The sequence below is a fragment of the Taeniopygia guttata genome, chromosome 24, assembly GCF_048771995.1.
Source record: "Taeniopygia guttata chromosome 24, bTaeGut7.mat, whole genome shotgun sequence".
Taxonomy (NCBI): Eukaryota; Metazoa; Chordata; class Aves; order Passeriformes; family Estrildidae; genus Taeniopygia; species Taeniopygia guttata.
The window spans coordinates 5,125,419-5,151,471 of NC_133049.1; the positions used below are offsets into that span (position 1 = coordinate 5,125,419).

The 26,053-nt window shown below is 48.3% G+C and overlaps 1 protein-coding gene across 4 annotated transcripts in view; it reads right to left on the reverse strand.

Annotated features, from left to right (window-relative positions):
• GRIK4 (glutamate ionotropic receptor kainate type subunit 4) overlaps nt 1–26,053 on the reverse strand; it is a 206,139-nt gene that overhangs the window by 148,419 nt on the left and 31,667 nt on the right. Inside the window, exon 1 of one of the 4 annotated variants that reach the window (XM_072918293.1) lies at nt 20,573–21,531. The exons of the other annotated variants lie outside the window; for them this stretch is intronic. The gene's annotated coding sequence lies outside the window, so the exon portion shown is untranslated. Of the gene's footprint in view, nt 1–20,572; nt 21,532–26,053 lie in introns of those variants that run through there. 4 annotated transcript variants of the gene reach the window in all.

Sequence of the window (26,053 nt, forward strand, 5' to 3'; positions counted from 1 at the left end):
AGGGCAGTCCCACATTTCCCCTGTGGTTCTGCCTGAGTTATTCACCATTTCTCCTGTTTTGCTAAGGGGAGCTTGCCCAGACAGAGTCACTCCTTCAGGAAATCCCAGCTTTTCCACACTACAGGTGATTAGAGACCCCCAAAAGTGCTAATGGGGAAAAAAAAGCCATAAAAACCCCCCTAAGCACAGCCCTGAGGAAAACCCCACAGCCACAAAGATTTCCAGCATTGACTCTGCCAACCTGGCCCAGCAGAATCTGTCCCTGCCCGTGGCAGGGGGTTGGAATGAGATGAGCTTTGAAGTCCCTTCCAACCCAAACCATTCTGTGATCCTGTGATTCAGACAGAGCCAGCATTTCCTGAGCCAAGCACGGGATAAATCTCACAGACACCTCAGGAGGTTTTACTGCACTCTCTCTCCTGTCTGCAGTGTGGTACAGGACCAGGAGTGACACCACAGCTGTGGCTTTTCTCCAGTGAGCAAAGATCACTTGGCCTTGTTAACAAAGCGTGACACAGCCCCACAAAGACCCAGACATGGCCTCAGCACGAAAAACAAATGTGTTCCCTGAGCAAACCCACCGTGCCCAGGTTAGCTGTGCTCAGGCTGGCCGTGCTCCTGGCTCAGCAGCATTCCCAAAACTGCTCCCAGGGCGCTCATCCTCATCAGTGATGTCCAATTTCCAAACTGAGCAAGGAGCAGCCCTTCCCAGAGCTGGCTTTGCAGTTGTTCTCATCGCTGGCTTGACATCAATTCCAGTTAAATGAGGGAAGGGTAAAGTTATGCCCAAGCTGAAAAGCCTCATCGCATCACTCTGCCCCAGCTCTGGCATAAATTGTCCTCATTAACCAGGCTGAGCCCAACTTTAATGTTTGCATCTTGACCTAAAATCCATCCAGAGCCCAGCACCACGTCCTCATGCAGCTGTCACCCTGGAGCCCACAGTCACAGCCTGTCTGGCAGATGAGCCAACAGGACTCAGGGATGTGACATCCTGAGTCTGCTCTTCCCCATCCAGACACTTCTGCTTGTGTGTCAACAGCAGAGAAAAAGAGGATTAAACAGCTGAGCTTTCAACACCCACTTCTGTGCCCATCCTTAATCAATCTGGAATAGGATGGCCAGCTCCCAGCCAAATTTCCTGGGGAGGCAGGCTCGTAAAAAACTCCTGGTTTCTCTGAGTGTCATGAAATCACAGTCTGCTGGAGGAAAGATTTCCTCACAGAGGGAAGTGTCTAGCTCAGCTCCCATCAGGTACCAATGAATCCACCAGGGAAGGACGTATGCATGCCCTAAATGTGGGGAAATCATCAATTAGAGCTTGCTGAGCTCAGCCATGAGGCTAAAACAACTCTCCAGGCTGCCTTAACTCCCCAGCTCATGGGAACCACTTGGGTTTTATTCCCCCAGCCTCTGGAATTCTCTTCACCCCAGCCCCTCTGCAAGCAGAGGGAGTCTGGAGTGGCTGTGATTCAGCACAGCTCATTTTGAAGCAGTCTGGAGCCCAGCAGGCTTCCAAACTATTCCAGGAGCCACTGGCCCAGCTGATTGCTGCTGACTGCTGTCAAATGGCAGCCTCTGAGCCTCCCCCTGCCCCCAGGAAGAAAAGCTGTTAATGCTAAAACTCACATTATTCCTTCCCAAAAGTAGTTTCCATACTGCTGGTGGGAGAGAACAGCACTGAAGGTGGAGCAAGGATCTTCATCAGACTTCCAGCCTGATCTGGAGCAGTTTTTCCTGCCCTCCATCCTCAGCCTGAATTAAATCACAAAATCAGGGGGACATTCTCTCTCTGCCACCCCCCAAAAAACACTGCTGCTCCAACAACAAACCCTCAGAGAGCTCAGGGACATGGTGACCTGTTATTAACAGAGCAAGGGCAGCCTGGTCTGGGCAAATAGAGCCTTAAATCAGAAACAAAACCAGCTGCCAGCACCTCGGTGGTTCCTCAGTGGTGGGAAGCTCTCTGCCCCCACCACTCCAGCCCTGCTCCCACAGCAGCTGGGATGAGAACACATCAGGAAGGTTTTTCCACACCTGGATTTCAGCCACAGATCTGGGCATGACCCGTGGGGGCCCCAGTTCCACCCCATGGCACAGGAGATGGGGTGTGGGAGGGACAGGGCTGGATGCTGAGGGCGTGAAGTGCAAATGCTGAGAAGCACAGCCCAAACTCCTGCAGTGACACTGGGCAGGAGCCTGGCCAAGCACGAGGCACAGGCTCCTCCAGCAGCAGCTTCAGCCAGGGAATGCAGCAAAGAACGATCGGTGCAGAGAGCCTTTGACACATCAAGGGGAAAAAAAGCCCAGAAAACAACACTCTCAGCAATAAACAGTGCATAATTTGCTGGTACTGAGGCACTGGGTTAACTCAGATTCTCCATCCTGCAGGACCTCTCCAAGCAGCACTTCCAAGGAGCTGCTCATTAGGGCTGCAAACACCCCAAACCCCTTCAGCTCCAGCTGCTCCTGCCTGCTCCCTCTCTCCTGCACCACTGCAGCCATCCAAGCCCCCTAAAACCAGACTTCACCTCCCTCAATGTGGATGTTTATCCCAACAGCTCCCTGCTTGGGTTTGCTCCACCCTGATGCCTCCCCGAGCCTGGCACAGCTCATCAGGAAAACTGAAAATAGAAGCAGCTCACCTCCTGTGCTGCCTGCTGCAGCCAGGTTGATGAGTGCCTGTCCTTTTTTTCCCTGACTCCCACCTGCATCCCCCTTTTTCTCCCATCCCCATGGCTACCAGCACTCTTTGCCAGCTGCCTGCCAAAGCCCCTCTCCTTGGGGAGGAGGCATCAGTGCCTTCCTCCCCCTGCTCTGAAACTCATTCCCTGGGAATGGATCCCGCTGTTCTCCCGCCATTTCCCCTGATTATCCAAGCTGGTTGTGGTTTTCCCTGTGCCCTGAACTTCCTTGGCAGGGTTTGTCCTGGGGAGAAACCCTCTTTTCCTTGGCTTCCCCTTGCTTCCAAGGTGTTGGCTCTGCTTCTCCATCACCCTGGGAAGAGCTGGATGTGCAGAGGGGTGTGGTGCTGTTATCCACCCTGATGTGCCACAGAGCCCCCACAGAGCCCCCCACAGCCAAATCAACCCCAGGACCATCAGAAGGGAAGGGGAGAGGCACAGCAAGGAAAGTGGAGTGGGAAATGCCTGTTGCTGCATCTCCTGGGCTCCAGGGAAGCAGGCAAAGCTTCCAGCTTCACTGAGCCCCTGCCATCCCTCACTGCCATCCCTCAGTGCCATCCCTCAGTGCCATCCCTCACTGCCATCCCCCACCACAGCCTGGCAGCACAGCATCTGCAGGATCCTGTGAGAGCAGCTGGTTTTCCATGGCATTTGAACTCAGGCCAGCTCAAATCCATTCCTTGGTGTCAACTCCACCAGCCTTGGCCACTCTGCTCCAGCCTGACCCCAGAGAGGAGACGAGAGGTCCAGGGATGGGTGGCAGAAGAATTCCTGCACTGGAAGGGCGTGGGTCTCAGATTCAGTCAAAGAGAGAAGCGGAGAGTTTCTAGCCAGGCAGAAGCCTGGGAAAGAGCTGGAGAAGAATGTAAATAATCCTTTATCTCTCTTTTTATTCACATTGTTTATAGTTAAGTTCTATCACTGTGTGTCGAGCACTGTGCACCAACGCTGTGAGTTGTTTTCACTTCAGAACCCATGGAGTTGGTCCTCATGAAGCTCTGTATAAAAGAGCAGTGTATTTTGAATAAATCAGAGTTTTACTCTCAGCAGCCTTCTGATCAGAGCCTTCTCATTCCCATCCTGCCTCGACAGCGACATCAGGGTTGTTAAACATTGGAAGGGGCTTCCCAGGGAGGTCTGGAGTCCCCATCCTTGGAGGTGGCACTCGGTGCTCTGGGCTGGGGACAAGGTGGGGTTTGGACAGCTTGGACTCGATTGTCTTGGAGGTCTTGTCCAACCTAAATGTTGGATTCTAAACCTGATTCTCTACAGTCCTGCCCCCAGTGCTTCAGCTTCCTGCCCTCACCATGCCAGAGGGGGGCACAGGAGGTGGAGACAGGAATGTCTGTCTGGGGACGTGGGGGAGTGAAGAGCACTGAGATTCAGAGCAGGAAGAGGCCACATTTCTGCCTGAAACTGCGCCAGGCTGGAGGCAGGAGCAGAGCATCCAAATCCCAGGGAAGGCATGGACGGTCTCCAGATCCCTGGATTTATGTCAACCTGGAGACTCGACAAGGACCCATTAATTCCTGAGCTGTCCAAGCAAGAATTGGATGAGTGACAACTGCAGCACAATGGCCCAGGTCCCTGGGGTGCCCAGGAGAGGATGCTGGTTCTGTTTGAAACTCTGAGAGAGATCCCAATTCCCCAATCCCGCCCGCCTCACGTTCCCAGCCAGGAGCCCTCTCCACCCCCGTGCCTTGGGAAGGGCTGATAAAGGAGCTGCCTGGCAGCACTGGAGCCTCTGCTCCTCCTGCAGCCTCCTCCTCTCCTCCCTGTCCCTCTCCTCCCCGGCTGCTGCCACTCAGGCAGGAATTGCTCTCTGGGGAGGGATGGGGGGCACAGGATTTTCAAATCCCTCCCTTGGAGCTGACAGCAGCCTTTCAGCCCAACAACAGCTCAAAACCCTGCTGAAGAGAGATATTTTTATGAAAGCTACCCCCCCACACCCCATCTTCCCAAAATCATTCTAAGCTCCTTTTCTTAGGCACTTTGAAATAATTAAAGTCTTCCATCAAATTATACTGAAGATCTCTATGAAAAGCCTTTAATTTCCATTCACTTAATGTAACTCCATCCACCAGATGAACTCTGCAGGGGTCTCGTTTTGTTTGGATTTTTTCTTTTATCCCATCTATTTTTTATTTTATTTTATTTTTTCCTACTCCTCCTCATAAAACACCACGCTGGGAAACTTTAATTTGATTTTAGCCTGGCTGGAATTTCGGGCTGTGCCACATCCTGCATAGCTGCAGTGGGAATCTCGAGCTCTCCTTAACATTTAATCAGCTCCTGGTGGGCAGCAGCAACGTCTGAGTGTGGGGTGGGGATGTGAGTGAAGCCTCTGAGCGAGCAAGGAACCAGCACCAGAATCTCCCCAGTGCACTGCTCCCTCCCACAGGAGTCTTGGGATATCAAAAAGTGCTCCAGCAAGCCCAGGCAGCAGAGAGGGGAGGGTTTCTTACTTTATCTAGGGGAGATTGCCAGCCTGACCTTTCGCTCGTGGAATAAATAGGGATTTTCCACCGGGCAGAAATGGCTCTTTCCACCCCAGCGTCTTCTCCAGGTGATAAACCCCTTAATGAGCCAGAAGTTTCCCAGAAGAGAGCCAACATAGCTCCCAGTGAGATGCTGGGCAAGCCTGTGCCATGAGGCCACAGCTCAGGATGTCACCAGGGCTGTGTGAACATGCAGAGAATCTCCCTGTGTGTGCCACCACCTCTGGCTGTGGCTGTAGGAACCAAACCTAACAACAACCCCAAGAAAACCCTGATTTTCCCCATCACTCTTGCTGTAGCAGCTCAGGCATTTCAAGGCCTATTTACCTTTCCACAAATGGAGAGAATTTGCTCTCCAATCTGTTCCATCCATCTGTGCAGCACCTCGGGAGGGGGAGCTGCAAACACCAAGGGCAGGGCAGGCATGCAGAGCCCTTTCCCCAACTTTGTGCTCATCCAACTCTTCCCAGGGTGATGGAGAAGCAGAGCCAACACCTTGGAAGCAAGGGGAAGCCAAGGGAAAGAATAGATCAGGAGAGAAGGCACATGCTCCTGTCCAACAGAGGATTTCCCTGATTTTTGTGGCTTTTCATGGCTTTGTCCCTGCTCCCACTGGTGCTGACCCATTCTTCCTCGTTGGGTGTCTCCTGGCCAACACATTTTCCCTGGCAGCAGGGTTAGAAAAAGGAGACAAAAAAATGAGAGTCAAGTCTTGGCAGATCACTGGGTTGGTGCAGAATGGCTCCAGTGGATCCAAGCAAGGAAAAATAAGGGACAAAAGCCCCACAAACCACAAGAAACAGGTTTTAGCTGCTAATAACCGAGAGCCACGGGGCAGGAAACAGGGACAAGACAGAGGGATGCAGAGTTCTGCACCTTGAGAGAGGAACCAGACAGGGACAAGGGATACAGATCCATTTCAGGAACAGGCAGTGTGTCCTGGTGTAATTCAGAGCTTCAACTCAGTTTGTCCATGCTAAAACGAGGATTCTGTCCCAAAACCAGGATAAGAAAAGGGGTGCCAGGGCTGGGACTGAGCAGCCCTGCACACACAGGTGCCTCCCTATCCACATCCCAAACCAGCCCTCGGCCTTGCTCTTTCCCAAGGCTTTTTAGGGATCTGTAGAAGCTTTGATACCCCAAAAAAACCCTCAAAAATGTTGTAACAAGCTCTGTGAGCAGTCTGTGAGAGTTCAAGCGCTGGCACGTGGCACTGCCAAGAGCTGCTCAGCACGAGGGAGGTGATGATGATGATGATGATGATGATTGATGATAAACTGGTGTTTGATTTCCTCACTGGCAGAAGCTGGGACATGGGGTTCAGAGCCCTTTGTGGCACCCCACCAGCCAAGGAATTATGGACGAACAAGAGGAGTAAAGCTTGCTGACCTTCCAAAACATCAGGGCTTGATTTAGCAATCAGAGCACCAGCAAACTCCAGGAGCTGGGAATTTGCTGGGAATTTGCTGGGAATTTCACAGCTCCTGTGAGGCAAAGCCTGACACTGCTTCAGGACACCAAGATTCCCTCCCCAGATCTGCTGCTTGGCCAAACTTTCTCTCCACATGCATTAATTTTACCACCTGTACCTAGTGAGAATAATGTCAAAACCTCTCCAGCGAGGGTGTCAGGATGAAGAGTGTTCTGCAAGGCTCGTACATCATCATTAGCTCTGGCCAGGAATAACCCGGGCGCTGGGAACGTGCAGCAGCATTTTTCCAGCTGCACTTGGAATGTGCTTCCCTCCCTCCAGCCCACACCCTGCTCCTTCTGCCTAGCTGGACTTTTATTGCCATTTATTGGCACCACAGAAACACCTTTAATGAAATCATCACGGCTGCTTGTCCACAAAAATGTGTCTTGTCAGTCAAAGCAAGCCCTGCTCTGCACAGCAAAAATAAAAAAGACAGAGAATCATGGAATATCCTCAGCTGGAAAGGACCCACAAGGACATCTGAGTGACAACCCCAAGAACTCCACCCTGTGCCTCAAAATCCCAGAACGGAACTAGAAGATGCTGCCATTAACATTTCACACCTGAAGTCTACAGGCAGTCCTCGCAGAAAAGCCTAAATATTTAGCAAAATGTGGAAATAACTGCTTTTAACAACATTTCCACAGGGATTTCTGCCCTGTGGTGCAGCAGCTCAGCCATTCCCATCCCCACAGTGGGACGGGGCAGTGGGAAAGTCACTCCAAGAGTTGACTGCAGACACGAACAGGGTGGGTTACGCGAGGTAAATTCCCTCTGCAAAATCACTTCTCTCACCCCCAAAGCGGAGCAGTGATTCACCCGATGAAGAGACTCTCATAATTCTGCCCCTGACAGCTCAGGACAAGCAACACAGCTCTGGTAGCATCAGGTCAGTGCTCTGCCTCAGAGCGTGGGCCAGAACAGCGCGGGGATGAAGGTAATTAACGACGCGGTAACGAAGCTGTTTAGTCATCTGCTGTGCCAGCAATTTATCCAATTCATCGCTGTCATGTGCAAAGGGAGAATCAAAGCTGCCAGCGGGGCTCTGGAGCTGCTGCTGGCCCCACACGCTCCTGATGGGCTTTGGAGAGGAGCTGGAGCGGCCTTCTCCAAAAATCCAAATAAACCCCACAGCGGCACCAGCAGGAGCTGACAGACGCAAGGAGGCCTTCGCAGCATTTTTCACATTAAAAACCAAGACCCAAAGGCCCTCTGCCTTTTCCAGAATCCCAGAGGGGTTTTCCAGAATCCCACAGTGCCCGTGGCTGACAGGACACCGAATGTCCTGGGTTGTAAAATAAGTGTGTATTCTATTTCCATCTGTCAGAGTTGGGGCAGGTATCCTCTGTTCTTTGGGCAGTTTTTTCTTCATCTGTTCCACAACCAATCCTCCCTCCAGGAGATCTCTTCTGCTCACGGGCAATTAATTATTAATTATCTTCTGTTCATGGGCCATTGGGTATCACTGATGAAATTCCATCATCCCATGGGGAGATTCTCTGTCCAGGGGAGGAGCCGAGCATTCCTACCTGGATACAATCTGACCTGGGAACACCACAGCAGCTTTCTTCCCACTGCATTCCCAGAGGAGCAGCTTTCTTCCCACTGCATTCCCAGAGGAGCCCAGGCCCATCTCCCCCAGCCCTGGAGCTCCAGAGGAAAACTCTCCCAATTGTCCAGGATCCTGCTCCAGCAGAAGCACAGCTGGCACTGCAGGAGGGCTGAGCCACCACCCTCAGCTGTGTGCTTGGAAAACATTTCTGTGCCCAGATTTTGAGCTTATTTCAAAAGGTGGGGGGCCACCCAAGCAATTTCCTGGATGGGAATCATATTTTTGACACCAAAATACAGCAAAAACCCAGCTCTGGGTTGATTGCAGCCTTTGCAGCAATACCTGAAAACAGCCCAAACACTCAGGTGAGTTACTGCTCCCCTGACACCGAGTCCAGATTCTCTCTTCTCCCCTGTCCACCTCCATTTCTATCACTATTTTTATTGTGAACATTTGTGGTTTAATTTCCACCTCTCCTCTACCTTTTTTTTCCCTTCTCCAACACCACTAAAAGCTGGCAGGTTTTAAAATCCCTGAGTATCTCGACAAGAGGAGGGCTGGAACAGCTCCTTTGGGGACAATGGATTCTATTCTCCTGCAGTGTGCCTACAAAGTCAAACCCAAATTCTTCCTTTTTATAGGAATTCATTCAAAGCCTATTGATCTGAGCCTTCACTCTGCTCTTAACAGCCTCTGAGTTGGATTTTTTTTTTTTTTTTATCAAGGTTTCTAAAATGACATTCAGGTCTGCGCCTTTATCTTTTTAACCAGCCCCTTTACTCCTCCTTGCTCCAGTGCTGCTTCCCACACTCCAACTCCGTGGAAAAACCCCACAAACTGCCCCAAATTTTCTTTGCTCCCCATCACCACCACGGGTGTGGCTCCTGCCAGGAATCCCAGGATTATGGATGCTGGAATTGCTCCCTGGGAGTGATTACAAACCGTTCCTAAGGTGGACCTGGGGACTCCTTATCCCTTGAATTATTCTCCTGGAAGCAGCTCCTGCAATCTGCTGAGGGCTTGCACAGCAGGGCTCACACTTATGGATGGTGACAGCTTGGATTTACTCTGCCTCAAGGTGGGAAAGAGAAAATTCCACGTGGGAGTGATTTTAATGCTCCTGCCTGAGCATTCCAGGACAGTGGAATTGCTGGTGCTCCCTGGGGATCATCCCTTCAGACCTCCAGGTGCCGGACTTTTGAGAGTGGATGCACAACCCTGAGAATTCCAGAGAACAATTCCAGGATTGGGAAATCCTTATCCACAGGCAAAAAAAAAAAAAAAAAAAAAAAAAAAAAAGACCTTGCAACATCTCCTTTAAAATGGTTCATGGTTCCCTTGATGGTAAATAATCCAAAATATGGGTGGTACCCAAGCCTTGACAGCTCCTGGAATTCCCTGAACCATCTCCAGGTTGGGAGATGGTTTTCCAGGTTTTCCAGCCTGTTCTTCCTCACCTATAATCCCACACCCAGCGAGTTTTGCTCAGATGTCACACCAGAGAAGCTGCCCCAGCCAGGAGAGCACAACCCTTCCCCTCACCCACCTCCCTCCAATGCCAGGCAAGCTGCAGATAAGCAAGGACACATCCCAAAAAATGGGAATGTGAGCCCAGGAGAGGCAGCAGGCAGACAGACAGACATGGAACAGCGAGCACGAGGCTGCTCTGAGCTCACCAGCACGGCTGGGAGAAGCAACAGCCCCGGATTTATGGCCAGGCTGGAATGCCTGGTGGAGCAGGAGGTCAGGGGAAGAGCAGCAGTAAATCCTGCATCCCCCAGCACAGCTGGGAATGGCAGCAGAAGGATAAAATCCCATTACACCAACCTGAAAGTGTCCCTGGTAACATCACTCGAAATTTCAGCTCTGTCTGTCTCTGACTCCTCACGTTTGGGCTGGGTTATTAACAGGAGATTAATTAGAGGCAAGCAAGGAAGGAGGTTGAGATGCAGCAGGGTAGGATCATGTCCACAGCCACACCACTCTGCTCTGAGGGCAGGGATGCAGCCAAGAAACCCAAGAGCCTTAATCTGAGCCCACAATCATCCAGTTAAAACCAAGTTTTATCCTGGTTTCATGCAAATACATGGCTTAAAGGCAGATAAAGGGAGAGGAGGCAGCAAGGACAGCAAAAATATGCCAAGTCCTGAAGGGAAAAGGCATTTTGCTCATTTTAATAAATAAAGACATTTCCATTCATTCAGAAAGTGGATAAACACTCAGCTTGCAGAGCAGGAATTACTCCAGGTTGGTTCCTCCCCTCCCTGTTTGGAAAAACACTCCAGAACTGGGGTTCTTTTTCACCCAACTGGTGGGAACAGCAGTGCCAGGTGCTATTAATAGGAGCTGCCTACAGCCTGAGGGAGCTCTGCTGCTCTCACCAGGGCTCTCTACCCATTCTCAGATTTAATTTTCATTCATTAAAAATACAAAAAAAACCCCAAATAAACCAACACACTCCTCCCCCCCCCCAAAAAAAAAAAAAAGGTTTCAAACACACTTAATGAATTAACACCTAGATGCTTCTCCCGCTGTCACTTTCCCCTCTAACAAAATAATAATTCAGCTGTGGCCAAGAATGGGGTTGAAGAAGTGTTTGTTGTTTTCTGGGCTGTTTGTTGTGCTTAATTATAGACGTGTTACAGCTCCCGTGCCCGCCTTCCCCTTCCTGCAGTTACATAATCAGCCCCAGCACACACTCCCACCCACCACAACAATATTCCCAACGAGATTTTCCACTCAGAAAATTCAATTTTTCCCAGAGTTTTCTACTCAGAGAGGCAAAAATGAGGATGCTCATCAGCCTCGCTGCCCATGGAGAGGGGCTGGGATGGCCAGAAGGGCTCAGAGGTTTTTATCACAGCTGGAAAAAAATCCTTCCAGCTCCGTGCTGAGGTTTTATCCACGTGGTTGTGGATCTGCTCCCTCTATGCTCAAGGTTTGGAGCATCAATGTCCTGCCTTCCCACCTGAAGGGCTTTTCCAGGTTACAGCTTCACTGTCCCTGATGATTTATGGGATTTATAAGAATTTCAACAGATTCCATACTTCCAACACGAGCACATCTAGGCATTGAACCAGACATTCTTCATTACACACACAAAAAATAATCACACACTGTCCATCATAAACAAGCCCAGCCAAAATCCCAAGCTGAGGGAACAATTCCATTGTCACCACACAAAGTCACACTAAGAACAATAAATCTCCAGCACACACAGAGCAACAGGTGAATACCAATGGTGTGGAATCACTGAATGGCCTGGGTTGGAATGGACCTTAAAAATCACTTAATTCCACCCCCTGGGACGCTTCCCACTATCCCAGGCTGCTCCAACCTGGCCTTGCACACTTTCAGGGATGGGACAGCCACAGCTTCTCTGGGAAAACTCTTCCAGGGCCTCACAGGAAAAAAAAAAATTAACTAATATCCCACCCAACCCTACCCTCAGTTTGAAATCATGCCTCCTTCTCCTGTCACTACATGCTAGAATTACCTGGAATTGTTAATCCAATGAATTCAATGGAATTGTTCCTTTCCTCCCACCACATTTGCTGTGCCCAAGGTCTGTTTAGCAAACCAGAGACTGAATCTGGTTCAGAAAGGGCCAGCAGAAGGTGCAGGGGAGAGGCAGGGTGGCAGGAGCTGGGAGTTTCTTCGAAAACAATGAGCCTGTTCAAACATCTACAGCAAAACCAACTTTTGGGTGACTTTTGAGCTCTTCTAGAGTGCAAAGATGCAGAATTAACCCTTTTGGTATTGATTAGGATTTCACTGCTCCCAAAAGCTGTGCCTGGATGTGATCCCTGCCCTGCTCAAATCCCTCCTGCAAGCAGAGCTTTGGGAATATGGCACAGACAAGAAGTTGGGAAATGAAAAGGGCATAACCTGACAAACTGGTGCAAATAACTCAACGTATTATAAGAAACACTTATAATGAATTGTAATCAGGAAATAGTTGGCTTCTGATTGTAATAGCATAAATTATAACATCTGTATTGTCTCACCCTTCACATGAGACTGAAAATAGGAAAATTCAGGTTGGATATTAGAAGAAAGTTTTTTACAGAAAGGGAGATAAAGTTCTGGAGTGGCTGCCCAGGGAGGTGGTGGAGTCACCATCCCTGGGTGTGTTTAAAACAAGTCTGGATGTGGCACTGGGTGCCAGGGTTTGGTTGAGGTGTTGGGGCTGGGTTGGACTCGATGATCCTGAAGGTCTCTTCCAGCCTGTGAATCTGTGATTCTGTGAATTCTGTGAAAATGGAATAAAAGTTTTTAAAACACCTCTCAGCTGCCCCATCTCTGGGTCAGAAAAGGGCATAATCCCACAAAACCAACAGCGACATTGGGGCCACAGCAGTGCCCAAATCCAGAAGGTGACAATCCTTGAAGGGTGAGGAGCATCCACAAGGAGGAAGAGGCAGAGGGGGCCGAGTTTGGGGTCACCAGCCCAGCTCAGACAGCCCCAGGCAGGGACAGAGGAGGCTGATCTGTGCTCCTCACATGGATGCACTCAGAGCCTCCAGCAGCCTCACAGATTAATCAGAGCCCCGGCCTCCAGCCAAGCTCCAGCCACAGGAGCCATTTATCACCATAATTAAAAAAAAAAAAGAAAAAAAGAAAAAAAAATCAGCATTACAAGGATTCTGGAGCCATCAGTCAAGGAGCAGGAGAGAGGGAAAAAAGCTTTTCCTGGATTCTTTTTCCAGCTTTCCTCCACCAGCACCACAAGGTGACAGCTCCAGGAACCTGGCACATCACTGGCCTTTCCCTCCTCAAATCCCATTCTATTTGTGCCTTTTGTTCCAGCCACCCCATCAAAACAGGTGGGAAAATTAAAAAAAAAAAAAAAAAAAAAAAAGATTAGGACATAAAAGTTTATTGATTGACTTAAAATTATGCTTTGAAACAAAACGCTCTGGATTGGAAAGCTTGTATTTCACCGTGGGAAGGGATGGTGGAACACAGGGAACACACAGAGAAATAAACAGCCGCGTCTCAGAGCATATATTTTGTCTTCATTATGCCCCTGAGAAGGTGTTAATATACAATGTACAACGTATTAATCACCCCTCTAACTTCCAAATGCGAAATGCATCATTAACATTCATGTTGTTTTCAATTAGTTTGCTGGATGGGAAGGAGGGAACCAAGACAGGTTCCCCTCACTAAATTTTGTTGCCTTCCCAAAGAGTGGGGACCATAAAAAGCAGCCGGGGTGAAACTCCTGCGCTCCCCACCATCCACCAGGGGCTGCTGGCAGCAGGATGAGGGAGGATTTTAATTGATGTGGCAATTAGGAAGAGGCAGGGTTTGCAGGCAGGCAGGTAATTTAGAAGTGTAAATTTCCAGGAGTGATTCAAGTGGTTTGGGACAGATTTTCAAAGGGTATCAGCCAGTGAAAGAGACTGATAAGCAGCTCGTGGGATTTGTGAGAGCCCCTCAACCAAGGCCCCCTGACTCCTGTTGATAGTTTCATTTATAAAAAGGGCTTTGAAGATTGTTTTTGATCCCAAGTCTTAGAAGTTTTCCTGTTCAGATACAAGCTGTCCTACAGCTAAAAGCTGTTTGTTTCTCATTTGTGAGACTCTCATCTTTCACAGGCTCCTTTGCCAAAGGACAGAAGGTTCAAAGTCACTCACGTAGGACACCTGACCTTTCCCCAAAAGCAGCTCAGTGCTGCCCATTCAGAGATGTTATCACTGAAATTATTTCATTTCTGGGTGCTGAGCACTTGTGGAAACTCCTGAGATCGGGAAGGGCAGCACCACCAAGAGATGAGCTGGAAACTTTTCCCTCCAGCCAAACCCTCTCATGTCTTGTGGCCACTCTTTCAGGAATTTGGCTTCAGTGGCAAAGCTGGAGAAGCTCAAAAGAGTCGGAAAAGAAGTCTGGAAAAAAAGCTGAGTCCTTCAGCTAAAGCAGCTCCCTCTGACAGATCAGTCAGGACTCCTGTGGTTGCCCAGGCCCCCTTCCAAAACAACCAGCCATGGGCCTTCTTGAGCTCATTCCAGCTCCAGCTTTATCCTCCAGGAAAAGCATCCAATCACAAGCTAAAGTTGCCACTCATGGATAATTGACCACAAGCCTCAGGGGAGATATTACAGTTTTTAATTACTCTCACTTCCCAGGACCGTCTGTCTCGGTCCTAAGGCAGAACTTCTTGAGCTCCTGTTCCTTACAAGTGGCTCTTGCTGTACTTTGTTAGACCAAGGAAAAAAAAAAAATAAATAAAAAATGCAGTCACCTTGGCAGTAGGAAGAAAAAACAGGATTTCATAAAAAGGGGAAGACAAGCTGAGGCCAGAGGATGAGTCACATCTGAGATGTCACCTCGGAGGGAACACAGGCCAATTGCTCTCTGTTGACTTAAAGAGATGAGACACCTCAGTGAAGGTAAGGGGGGATGGATCCTGGCTGAGGGATGGGAGAAATGAACTCTCCCCAAAAAACCCAAACCACATCCCCTCTCAGCCCCCTCAGCAGCCCTTGGTTGAATATTGGATTTAAAAGGATGCACCCAGAGCTGAGATAGGACAGAGCCCACCCTGCTCTGGTCACAAATATTCAACACAAATATCACAAATATTCAGCACAGGCACCTGTCCCTGCAGGAGCAGAGTTCCTCTGTGCTGCTGACTCCACTCACCAGGCAGCTGCTCTCCCCCAAAGTGAGAGAAAAAAATAAACAAAAACCTCCCACACCACCAAATTCCAGCCCCTCCCCACCTCACAGGAGCCTTGTGCATCCCCCTTGAAGTGTGGCATCAAATCCCACTTAATCCCCCTCATTCCAGCACGTGAGCTGTTCAATAAAACAGCCTTTTGTTTCAAAGTGACAGAGCTGCTGCCTCAGCCTCAAATCCAGCACAAAACCACCTCTCTCCCATTTCCTACAAAACCATTCCCCCGTGGATGGCACCTGCACAGCAGCCCGGGGGGAATCAGCCAAGCCAAAAAAGTTGCCACGTGCTGGAGACCTGAATCCACCCAGTGGAATAGGTTGCTATGGCTCCCAAGATCTAATCCAGAACGATACAGGTATAAAAAAGAGAAAAATGCAGTGATTAAAAATAAATAAATAGACAAATCTGGGCCCGGTGCCATGAAAAATGTGAAGTTGTCCTTGACTCCAGAAGCAAATGAGGCATGAAATGTATCAAAATGTGATATTGAATATAAGGATGTATTTAATATTTTACAACACTGGAAATCTTGTTACAAAAGGGTTGGATCATAAATCAAGCCGAGAGGGGGCCAGTCCTTCCCTTCTCTCCCCTCTCCTTCTCTCTGATCTCTCCTGGAAAAGTTTGAGCAGCGAGGAAAGCCGAGCATCACTGACAGGAGGAGTGGAGCTGCTTGGTTTGTCCATCAGCAGCAGCAAACCCTCATTTATCCTCTGATAATCCTGCTGATTCCTGAAGGTGTCCATCCCTCCAGAAAGAGCTGAAAGACAGCCCAGAGGAGATCCCTGCCCTTGGTTCATTAACCCATTGTGTTAATTGCCTGCCTGGGCTAACACTTACCAGCTTCTCACTTATTATCTGTACAGAAAGATTTGTCACTGTGCCCTGCTGATTTTGCCCCTGGATTTTTCCTCTTTTATCAGATGCTGGAGAGCACCAGCACCATCCCATCAGGAGCTGGGGGAATTCAGTCTGTGGAGCTCCCAGGCAAGAAATTAAACACACATTTCACTCCTTTCCCTCCTTATTGCCCAGCCACTCACATTTTTTATCACTGCTTTTGTTTAATTGTTTAATCACACTTCTAAAAACAAATAACAGCAAAAAAAAAAAAAAAAAAAAAAAGTAAAGGAAATTTAGGAAAATTGCATCTCCAGTAGAGAAATGGATTTATTTTATTATTTTATTTTTTTAAAATCTGCATGCAATGGAAGTTACCCTGTGGTAAAAATGCTTTTTTTTAAATTTTTTTTTTTTTTAATTTTTTTTAATACTGCATGCAATGGAAGTTACCCTGTGGTAAAAATGCAGCTTTGGTACCAAGCATTGAAATCCCATCCCCTGGTCATGGTAAACGAGCAGTTTTAATTTAAGCACCACCCTGCATGTCAAGTCCTGTTTGTCACCGTGTTAATGGACGTGTTTATTCACACATTCCCCCAAAAAAAACATCCTCCTCCCTCCTCTCAGAGTCCAGAAATGGTGGCACTGACTCCACCGGGTCCGCCTGCCAAAAATACCCTTTACCCACCTATTTTTCCAACCTGTTTTCCTATGGAAACAGGCAAAGCCACCCACAAACGAACCCACCTGCAGCACCTTGTCCAGAGCCAGCTCCTCCAAATCCTTCCAGCTCCACAAAAACAGAGGCCAGACAAAACCAGGCTTGCAGCATCCCCAGGGACGGGCAGGATGCAAGGCAAGCTCACTCCTTATTAGAGAATTTACACACAATCCAGCTCTTTCTGTGGCTGGGGCACTCAAAGCCTGAAATTATTTAGTTATCAAAGAATCCAACCATGAGAAAGCAATCCATAGGAAACCAGGCTTCATTACTTCCACTGCTGATGATACTCCCCTGAAGACTGGGAGAAAAAAAAGAAAAACATTGGTACTTCAAGTGATGGAGCTTCCAACATTTACCTTGAAATTTATTGCCCACAGTAATTGAATTGCTGGATTGCAAACTAACACCTGCTCAAGGCTTTGAAAAGTTCAGCAGAGGCAGAGAAAGGCTTTGCTTAAATCACCACCCTTTGTACACCAAAAGAAAAAAAAAAACCCAGCAGCAGCAGTTTCCAGGCTGGAGGAGACACCCTGAACTCCCAGGGGGCTACTGGGAGGGGGGAAAAAAAGAGAGAATTCTTCATTTCAGGCCGAGTAAAATGCTTTGTTCCAATTTCAATATTTATAACCTTAATAAAAAGATGAAGCACATTTCCTGACTAAATCCTTCCTTCGTGGCGAACAATCAAAGCTTGTTGCTCAGCAGATGCCAAACGAGCACGCTTGCTGTTTTCCAGAATTTCAGCTTGAACATTTCATTTCCCTGCACATTTTGGGATGAATTTACTGCTCCCTTCTCCAGGTATCAAACAGCCCAAGTGGATCCCCCTGTCTTGTAATCACTAAGCCAGAGCCCCAGAGTGGTTTCAGTTCCAAGGGGGCATGGAGCTAGCTGGGCTTAGCTCCGTGTTTTCCCTTCCTTGGAAAACCCCTGTGCCCCACAGGAGGATGCTGAGACCGAGGTGGGGCAGGGAACCCTTCCCAGCAGAGCTTCTGGTGCCTTTGGGGCTTCACCTTCCTCCTCCCACCACTCCTGCCACTGCCTCCTGCAGCCCCCTGGGCTCAGGGACACCTCCGGGAGCCCAAAATCATCTCTGGGAGCCCAGAATCATCTCTGGGATCCCAAAATCATCTCTGGGAGCCCAAAATCATCTCTGGGAACCCAAAATCATCTCTGAGAGCCCAAGGCCATCTCTGGGAGTGCAAAGCCATCTCTGGGAACCTAAAATCATCTCTGGGAGCCCAGAATCATCTCTGAGAACCCAAAATCATCTCTGAAAGCCCAAAATCATCTCTGGGAGCCCAAAATCATCTCTGAGAGCCCAAGGCCATCTCTGGGAGTGCAAAGCCATCTCTGGGAACCTAAAATAATCTCTGGGAGCCCAGAATCATCTCTGAGAACCCAAAATCATCTCTGAAAGCCCAAAATCATCTCTGGGAGACCAATATCATCTCTGGGAGCCCAATATCATCTCTGGGAGACCAATATCATCTCTGGGAGCCCAATATCATCTCTAGGAACCCAAAATCATCTCTGGGAACCCAAGGCCACCCCTCAGAGCCCAAAGCAATCTCTGGGAGGCCAAAATCATCTCTGGGAGGCCAAAGCCACCTCTGGGAACCAAAAATCATCTCTGGCAACCCAAAGCCATCTCTGGGAGCCCAAAGTCACCTCTGTGAACCCAAAGCCACCCCTGGGCACCCAAAACCATCTCTGGGCACCCAAAACCATCTCTGGGAACCCAAAATAATCTCTGGGAACCCAAAACCATCTCTGGGAACCCAAAACCATCTCTGGGAACCCAAAGCCATCTCTGGGCACCCAAAGCCATCTCTGGGCACCCAAAACCATCTCTGGGAGCCCAAAGCCATCTCTGGGAGCCCAAAGCCACCTCCAAGCACGGCAGGGTGGAGCTTTGGTTGCTGTTTCTCCATCTCTTCCTGTGCCTGGCTTTCCTTCAGGCTCTGAGTGCCCCAGCCAGAGAAAATGTAAATTCTCCAACAAGGAGTGAGCTTTCCTTGCACCCTGCCTGCCCTGAGGGAATGGTTCTTGGCTTCTTCTGGCTTTGTGGGACTGGAAGGATTTGGAGGAGATGTTCTCCACTTTCCTGGCCGGACATGACTCCTGCTGACACAACCCTTGCTCTTTTTCATTAAATTAAGCAGAGAAACAGCAGGAAAAGCTGGAATTTTCAGGGATAAACAGCCTCCCCCAAAACCCAGAAGATCCCACCTAACCTTCTCTGCTGCCTCCAACCTGGAGCTCCTCCTGGATTGAACCCCAGAGTGCAAAGTCACACCTTGATTTCCTCCCCTTGTCTCCTCTCCCATCTCCAGGAACGTTTCCCACCCAGCACTCTCTGCCTCAGCAGCTCTGAGTAAAACATATGAAAGTGTCTTTATTCATTTCTCCAAAAAGTAATTAGAAGCAAGAACAGGAGTCAGGAACGTAAACGTTATCCTTCCTAAAGGAAAGCAGATTTCTAATTAGCCAAGAAAGCGGCTTCTGTGGGATTCTTTCTCCAAACAGCTGCTGCTGAGGGATCATCTGTCTCTCTTCTCTTCCTCTTTTGCAGTGAAAAGTTCATTTATTTTAACATACAGAGCTGGTGCAGCACCCAGTTAAGGCAGGCACGGAGTCAAGGAATGCCAGAGCAGAATGGAGACAACTCAATGAACCCTGAGCACACAGATGCCTCTTAAAACACCCTCATTTTCCTGTGCCCCACTCAATCCACAGAGAAACTGTGAAAACATTTCTAGGACTGGCTCAGCTCACAAAAAACAGGGAGAAAAAAGTGCATTCCTGGCTGTATTTAGCCACTCTGACAGGTCAGACGACTTCCATCCCAATATTCCGCTTTATTTCTGCTGGCTTCATTTCCTTTCCTCCCTTCTAGGACATGACAAAGCTGATTGGTTTTAAATCATGGGAAAATCAAAGCTGTGCTACCACTTCACACACACACACACACACACACACACACACACACACACACACACGAGATTTTCACATCAAAAAAGACATTTTCCATTAAGGAAGGTTTTTCACAAGGTACCTCGTTCTTACCCATTGTAATTTTTTTTTTATTTTTTTTTTTGCTTCATTATCACCAAGTTTGACAAGTTCATCTGAAGGAGGAAATGTAAATCACCCCCTACAGAGCTGCAGTGACAAGGGCACATTTTAATTCGGTGCTGAAGGAGACTTTTAAGGAAACCCCCAACCCAAGGAGGCCCATCCATCCTGCTGGGATGCACCATTCCAGTCTGAGATAAATCCAGTGGACAGCTCCTCTCTGTGATTGTTGATACCCAAGGAAAAAAATAAATATATAAATATAATGTTTTATATTATAATAATAACAATGATGATTATGATTTAACAAAAGTTAATGAGGCTAAGCAAGCCCTGGAATTAATTTTGGCTGTCATTAGAGCTGGAAATGCCTTCCCAAAAATGAATAAAAGGGGAAAACCCCCAAAGCAGGTTGGAGGTGGGAGCTTGTGGAGTCTTCCCAAGGCAGGTAGCTGCGATTGCAGGGGCTGGGTGGCTTTGAAGGTCCCTGTCTAGGCTCACATCCAAAATTCCTTCAACACATCACATGGGGAGAACAGAGCAACGTGTCCATCTGTGCCACAGGCAGCGTTTCCAGCCAAGCCCTCCCCTCCTTCCAGGAGAAGGTGGCTGTGCCATGCACAGACATATTGTGCACCTAAGAAATTGCATCAACAAACACACCTACAGAGGCACGCCGTGCTCACCTGGGTCCTCTGCAGCTTCCCAAAGAACCAGAACAAACAGCTCAGAGCTGAGCGCTGAAATTCAAACAATCCCCAAACGGTTCTGCCAGATCCCAGTGCTCCACTTCTTATTGGATTAAGATTTTTCTAGAAATCCACTTCCCATAACTTCTACCTGGATAAACCCCCTTGGGAAGGCTCAGGTTCCTTCCCAGCCTGCATTCCCTGCTTTGGGAGCTTGTAAGTGGGAAAATGAGGGAAAATTCAGGACAGCCACCAAAAGGAGCCCCTTTTGCCAGCCCAAAGGCAGAGAGAGATCTCCTGTTTATCAGCTGGAAAAGGTTACACAAAGCACACTCAGTGTCTCACCTCTCAAAGCCCACAGGTGCCCAAAGGCAGCCAGGCTCCATCACACACAAGTTCCTGTCTACAGAGAAATTCTTCCATGTGGAGAAGGGGAGAAAGGGGAAAAAAACCCAAATTAAAAGGAAATCTGTAAGGGTAAAATCAGAGATTATCCCTGAGTGCTCAGTTACTGCTGGTACAAACACACAAATGAAGAGATGAGATCTCTATCAGTGCTCTGGGAACTGAGAAAACCAAACAGGGGAGGGCAGAGAAAACCCCAGAGCAGGAGGACTTGGAGATGTCAGGCACCACGGAGGGATCTGCTCAGCCTCAGGGGAGCACAGGCAAGAGAGAGGTGCAGCTGCAAATTTTCACATTATGAATTTCCAATAGCTGTAATGGAGTCTGATCAAAGGAGTGCCCCAGGAACCTTCTGGGAGGGAGCACAGCAGCAGACATTGCAAAGAAATCCCTATTTTACATCACTTTTTAGTTCACATCACTCCTGTTGCAAAAATCCAGCCCCTGGCCGCCCTCCCCTCTGCCTCAGCCCTGGTTATTCAGAATATTGACACCAGGTTTCCTCTGCACTTCAGCTCCCATTACACCATCTCAATCCAGCCCATCATAAACATCAGCTTGATTACAGAGCCTGCTGCACATAATAAATGTTTATAATGTATATGTAGGAAGAGAGAGACACCTCAATATTTTTGCTTTGCTAAAGACAAATAGCCTCGATTGTTTAATCAATAAAAATGCCTCTCCGACTCCTGCTGTTATTACAAAGCTATTCTAGACAGAGTGAAAAAGAACCATGGCATCTGTATTGCTGTCAGAGGAGACTCTGGACACAGCCTGTGTGCTCCCTGAACCCCAAATTCCAGCTCTGAGCACCCCAGCACCATGATCTCAGCCACTATTTACTCAGCCCCAGACATGTGGGAATTTTGAGGCTCTTTCCTCACAGATTTGTGGAATGAGGAACATTTCGAGGTTTCTTTCCTCCTAGATTTGTGGGAATGAAGAACATTTTGGGGTGCTTTCCTCACAGATTTGTGCAAATTTTGTAGCCCTTTTCTCCCAGATTTGTGGGAATGAGGAATATTTTGAGGTCCTTTCCTCAAGGATTTATGGGAATTTTGAGGTTTTTTCCTCAGAGATTGATGGGAATGAGGAACATTTTGAGGCCCTTTCCTCTCACATTTGAGGGAATGAAGAACATTTTGAGGCTTTTTCCTTCAGAGACTGGTGGGAATGAAGAACATTTTGAGGCTCTTTCCTCACAGATTTATGAGAATTTTGAGGCCCTTTCGCCACAGATTTGTGGGAATGAGGAACATTTTGAGGTTTTTTCCTCACAGATTTGTGGGAATGAGAAATATTTTGAGGTTTTTTCCTCACAGATTTGTGGGAATGAGGAATATTTAGCCCCATCTACCTCACACCTTGCTCACTCCAACAGCTCCAGCTCGGAGCTGGAGGGAACCCTCAGCTCACAGGACAAAACCCAGGAATTTTTATTGTTTCTCTCTTCTTCCCCTTCTTTAAGCTTCTTGCTCCTTGGGATGTGCATCACCTTCAGGAAGAACACGAGGTTTTCCATTTCTGGACACAAAAATCCACCTGAGCTCCATCCATGGCCAGGTAAAAAGCCAGGCTTAGCTCTGAGGAGATCAAGCTCATCCAGTTGTGCTTCCTTGAGGAGCGGGGCCTGGGGTACATTTGGGAAAAATCAGCACATCCAGGAAATCTGGATTTAAGCCACAGCAGAGCACAAAGCAGGAACAGGATACAACTCCCCACCTGGACATGTTTGGATCCCAACAAGCCAAATTTGGTCCAAACTCTCTGATTTGGAGGATGTGACCCCTCCAAATCCAATCTGTGCCAAAAGCAGGTTCCCCAGATCTGACACTGAGAGCGGCCCTTGCTCAGCTCTGGTGTTTCTCCCGTTGCCTTTGTCTAACTCAAAACCTCCCTGTGATACCAGGGGAAAGCTCCAGGACAAGGTTTTCCTTCAGATCCTTGGGAAAATGGGATTTGCACTGAGCAGGACACTCAGGAAGAGGAGGAACCCCAGGAGCCAGCAGGATTTCCACACCACCATCCACTCTCTCCTCGACCATTTGCTTCTTCTCAACAAAGAAAATTTCCCCCCTCTTCTCTTCCCTTTCTCTCCCTGGAGACTGTAAATTAACTGTCAATTCCCTGGTATTTTGTACCCTGCTCTTTCTGGCTCTTTTACAGATCTCCAGGGTGCCATTCTTTATTTTATTATTATTTTTTTTTAAATTCCTCCTTGCTGCTCTCTTTCCTTCACCTCTCTGCTTCTCCTCGCTGTCCCCTGGGGTTTCCTGGCTGAAGGACTCCAGAGCAGCAGAGCCCAGCCAGGCTGATCTCACCCACACCCTCCCCAGCTCCATGTCTCCTCCTCCTCCTCCTCCTCCTCCTCATCCTCTGCCCTCTGGAAATGAAGCCTGGTTGCCCTTTCTCCTGCAGGTGGCAAATTCCCAACGGGAAGGGAAAGGGGGAAAGAGGGAAATAAATCACCAGAGCCCACAAAATGCCAGAGATCCCCTGTCAGTCAGAGCCTGCCCTTCAGCCCCGTCCAAGGCGAGCTGCTGCTGGCTGGGGAGTGGAACTCATTTCAGTTATCAGCGCAGGGAGAGAGATTAGAGATGTTCTGGAGAAGGGAAAAATCAGGCAGTGGGGGAAGAAAAGGTTCTTGCAGAGAGGGAGAGCAGATATTTGCTTGTCAGGCACAAGTAGAAGCAAAGGGAATAAAGTGGGTTGAGAAGTGAAGGACAAGAGGAGGGGGAAGGCAGACTGCAGACTGCAAACCCCTCTGCCCTGCCCCTCAGCTGATTTGGGGTGAAGAGAAGAAATAGATGCCAAAAGCTTCTTCCTTCTGCTGCAGCAAACAGAGCTGGGAGCACCTGAACTTCCAAACCTGACAGGGACAGCTCTGCCCAAACCCACCCCTGCCTCTTGAGTGATTTCCTCTCCATCCCTCCCTGCCAAAATCTCACCCTCAGCCTTTCCCTGTCCTCTCCCAAAAAAACCCACATGTGTATTTCTACCTCCCAACATCATCCCCTCATCCCCAGCCCACAGATCCACACCCCAGCTCCCAAATCCTGCAGATTCTGCCCCATTCCCATTCCTTGGCACAGCTCTCCCTCATTAAGCTCCTGGCCCTGCTCAGGCACAGGCAGTTACTCATGCCTAACTAAAAGCTCAGCTGAAGCCCAGCCAGACTCCAAAGGTCTTGCAGGCAGGTGAAATACAGCCCCTGGGGTGATCTGGGAGCAGGAGAGATGAGCCAAGCCTAAGGAGAGGAGCGAGGCATGCAGGAGAGCTGGGAAAGCAGGGGATGCATTTCTGCCTGAGCTCCCCTCCATCCATGATGGCCCTGCAAATTCCCACAGATCCAGGAGGAAAGGACCTCAAAATGTTCCTCATTCCATAAATATGGGAGAAAAAAAAACTCAAAATGTTCCTCATCCCACAAATCCAGGAGGAAAAAACCTCAAAATGTTCCTCATTCCCAGAAATCTGGGAGGAAAAAACCTCAAAATGTACCTCATCCCACAAATCTGTGAGGAAGGAGCTTCAAAATGTTTCTCATTCCCACAAATCCAGGAGGAAAAAACCTCAAAATGTACCTCATTCCATAAATCTGAGAGGACAAAACCTCAAAACATACCTCATTCCATAAATCTGGGAGGAAAAAAAACCTCCAAATGTACCTCATCCCACAAATCCAGAAGGAAAAATCCTCAAAATGTACCTAATTCCCAAAATCCAGGGGGGAAAGGACCTCAAAAGATACCTCATCCCACAAATTCAGGAGGAAATGACCAAAAAATGTACTTCATCCCACAAATCCGGGAGGAAAGGACTTCAAAAAGCACCTCAAAGTGCTTCCAATCAACTCAGAAAACTCACACAAAAATCGAGAGGAAATCAGAGGCTGAAAGGGAATAAAGTGAGCAGTGGAGCAGATTCAAGCCACAGAATTTCTGCAGAGAAGAGAGGGGGAAAAAAGAAACCCAACCTCCTGCTCCTAAAAAGGAAGGAGTGGGCACCACTCAGCTTATGGAGATTTCTCCCTCTGAAAAATTAATCCTGACAATACAAAGATGTAGACAAAAAAAGGGAACAACTCTCTGCAGAGCACCCAGGAAAGAGAAAGCCAAGTTTGGTCAGGGAAGATGATTATTTTAACATAATCATGCCTCCCCCCAAGGCTTTTGAGAGAGCCTGTTTTGTGTTTTCCTCCACTGCAAGGCTGTAATAACCCCACAAACACTCAGTCAGCCACAGTAAAAGCCACATCACAACAAAGGCCATTATATGAAACACATTTTCAATAAAATTAAAAAAAAAAAAAAAAAGAGAGAGAAAAAGAAAAAACAATGAAGCCAACATTTTCAGAGCAAAACCTCAATCAGTGCCTCTTGCCTGCCACTTTCAGGGGTGCTGAGATGGATTTCTGCTTGTTTTTAAGTAGATCAAGACAAATGTCCATCCTAAATATCTGAATATTTCCCATCTCACATAATTTTCCACCTCTGTTCAGCATTACCCACCCACAGCTCCTTCAGTTCTTAAATGTTTCTGTTGTTCCCCTCAGGAATAATTTCGGGGGAATTTGCAAGGAAGAAGAGATTGACTTGTCTTGAGGGACAATGAGGCCTTTGCCATCTCCAGCACCAGAAACATTTCTGCCCTCTAGAATAAAATAATATTAAATTATCAGCCCTACAGAAAATCCTGCATTCCCAGGGTCTGGAAGGTGGCAGGAGAGGGCAAGACCTCATTTCCTTCACCAACATTCCCAAATGGATCCAAACCACCTTGAGCCAGCACAGCAATGAGAAAAGAACACAGGAAATTCCTGATTTTTGTACAAAACTATCCTGATTTCTGTACAAAACCATCCCAGTGAGATGCCTGGAAAGGCAGCACCTCAGGAACAACTGTTCCCCTCAGGAACAATTTTTGGGGGGCATTTTCAGCCCTAAAGAAAATGACTTTTCCATCATCCTGCATTCCCTGCATCATCCTTCCCACTCCTGGCAGGAGAGGGCAAGACCTCATTTCCTCGTGGATGAAACCACCTTGAGCCAGCACAGCAATGAGAAAAGCACACAGAAAATTCCTGATTTTTGTACAAAACCATCCCAGTGAGATGCCTGGAAAAGCAGCACCTCCTTTCCAGGGCCAGCAGATTATTGAGGTGAGGACAACCCTTCCCAAAATTCCCTTGGGAATTCCCATTGGTCTCCTTGGGCTCAGCCAGCACCGAGTTTTGAGAGGGAAATGCAAGAGCAGAGGAGAGAAAGTTTATCCTGGGGTTAAGTCTCTGCTCAGCCTCATTAAGCAGAGATTAGGACACATCCTAAAGCACAAGAACTTATAACTTTCTATCCATTTATGCTCTTACCCTCCCCAAGTCCCTAGAAAGTCTGATAAGCCCCATAAATACCAGCTCTG